The following is a 2,556-nucleotide window of genomic DNA, read 5'->3' on the forward strand; positions in this document are numbered from 1 at the left end:
TTAGGTTAAGTAAACATTTAGAATTTATTACAATAAAATAGTACTCTTTTCTCTAACAATATATCATTATAATTCCTTATTTTACTATTAAATAATTACAATTTAACACAAATATAAGAATTTATAACTCCTAGTTATTTCATTACTTTAAACTTTATTATATTATTATTTTTTAAGGTATCGTAAAAATATCTGTTATTTAAAGGTTTTTTAAACAATATTGGCAAAAACTAGGGAGTAAATTTTACAACAGCATGAGAAAAGTTATTTTCAAAATAATTAAGCAAAAACTTAGGAAAATCCATCAAGAAAAATTGACAGTATTTGTTTACCTATATATTCTTTTTCAATATTTAATCTTATCTCAATGAAAAATAAATAAATATATCTAGATTACCTTAACAGCTTTATGGCGTCTACACACTAGTAGAATTTTTTTTTAAATGCCTTTTTTAAAAAATTCAGACGTTTCTACCTACAAGAATATGGGAAATTTGCTTTAAAAAGGCATTTTTAAAAAAAAATTCTACTAGTGTGTATACGCCAGCATGGCGTATACACCCTAGTAGAAATTTTTTGTAGTATTGGAACTTTAAAAAAAATATATACATATTCTTTGATAACAAAGTACAACATGTGAAGAATATTTTCTCATCTCAAAGCTTCAAGCCAGTGAGAAACTTTAGGATAGAGCCTTTACAAATTTATTTAAAGCCAATTGAGAAGCATCAACTGTAAAAGCTCTTTTTAAAATCTCAATTTGTGAGATTTATATGCAAAATTTTTCGAAAACTAATGCATCAATTTCATCGAAAATTTGCATACTTCTAGAGTAGATTGTTTAAAACTTAAACAAGGATTTGTTTTTTTTTTTTCCTTGGTCATACCTTATTTTGCACGGCGAAATGTAGTGTACAATACGCCATTTTTTCTTGTAAACAAATTTCATGTTTTTAAACTTTCGTTGAAATATAACTTTTACTCAACTGCTAATAGCAAATATTTAGTTTTCTGATTTCAGAGAAAATTTATGTGAGTTATGTCTCCGAAAATCATTTTAAAAGATCAGCCTCTTAAAATTTGTAAATGAAAATTTTAGAAAATATTGTTCTAATGTTGTACTTTTATGTTTCAGAGTTGGATTTGAAGAAATATTCTTTATTATATTTAAAAAAAATTAAAGAGGGCATATTTTTTGGTTTCTGAAACCTACGTAATTCCTGAAATTAATCAATCCTGCTTCAGCCTGCACCACTTCAAAGGATGTGTAAGCAGGACGGTGGCAATTATTTTATTTTGCACTTTCCACTGCTCCCTGGCGTGCTTCTGCTCTCTCCTCTTGAAATTTTAGGTAGAATTTCCATGTTTCAGTATGATCCTCTCGTTCGAACTTCTGCAAATCTGGAGTTCCGACATCTAAGAAAAAATGGTAACATAAACTAAAATTACAAAATTTATCTTAACCGTTTAGGCATGTAGATAGATAGATAGATAGATAGTTGTTTATTCATTAGCAATAAATGAGACTAAATCCCGTGAAAAATAGAAAACGTATAAAACGGTTAACTCGAGATTAAAAAAAGAAGTTAAAACATAATCTTGACACAGTTTAAAATTCAAAAGTCTTTAGAATATTTTGTGGTGAACAGCATTTCACAGTTTTTTCACTAAAATCACGAGAAATTTTATCGATTTTTTTTTTAGAAAATAAAGATAAAGATAAGAAAATAATAATTTTTAAAATTTCGTGAAAATCCCGTTAAAAATACAGAAAACGCCGCACTTTAACTTTGGATGCGCACACTTTGCACCAATACTAACCGTGGCAAGGATGAAAATCAACCCTTGAGAGATTAAAACACTTAAGGTTAACTCAAGGTTAAAACAGGGGTAAAATCCTAATCTTGACACGGTTTAAAATTTAGGCGTACGGAAAATCCTCAGTGAACAGCATTTTCACGCTTTTTCCACTAACACCTTCAAGAATTTCACCGATATTTTTTATGAAAATTAATTTCTCACTGTTTATTTAGGCATTGATGGTGGAAAATTGGGATAAATTCTGTGAAAACTTGAGGAAACGCCGCACAATGGCTTTAGACGCGCACACATTGCACCAATACTAACCGTGGCAAGGATGAAAATCAACCCTTGAGAGATTAAAACACGGTTAACTCAAGGTTAAAACAGGGGTAAAATCCTAATCTTGACACGGTTTAAAATTTAGGCGTACGGAAAATCCTCAGTGAACAGCATTTTCACGCTTTTTCCACTAAAATCTTCAAGAATTTCACCGAGATTTTTTTAGATAATATATTGCTCACCATTTATTTACACATTTACGGTAAAATTGACCCTAAATTCAGTGAAAATCTCATAACAAAGAGAGAAAACTCCGCACTTTGATTCTTGACGCGCACGTTTGGTTAGAAACTTGAAAAGAAAATTAAGCACCACTTACCACAGAACTTTTCACAATTTACTCTTCTTGTCGCTCATATGTCCCTGGGTGGTCACTGTGGAGGCTCATATTGAGCCCCAATCCCAGAAATGTCA

General features: G+C 30.1%; 1 long non-coding RNA gene across 1 annotated transcript; it reads right to left on the reverse strand.

Moving 5' to 3' along the window:
• LOC129803739 (uncharacterized) lies at positions 1 to 2,307 on the reverse strand. The gene is made up of 2 exons (XR_008751895.1): positions 1,822 to 2,307; positions 1 to 1,416 (listed from the first exon to the last, which is right to left on the reverse strand). It is a non-coding gene; the product is annotated as an uncharacterized LOC129803739 (long non-coding RNA).
• Positions 2,308 to 2,556: the final 249 nt, after the last annotated feature.

This window comes from Phlebotomus papatasi, chromosome 2, assembly GCF_024763615.1.
Source record: "Phlebotomus papatasi isolate M1 chromosome 2, Ppap_2.1, whole genome shotgun sequence".
NCBI classification, from domain to species: domain Eukaryota; kingdom Metazoa; phylum Arthropoda; class Insecta; order Diptera; family Psychodidae; genus Phlebotomus; species Phlebotomus papatasi.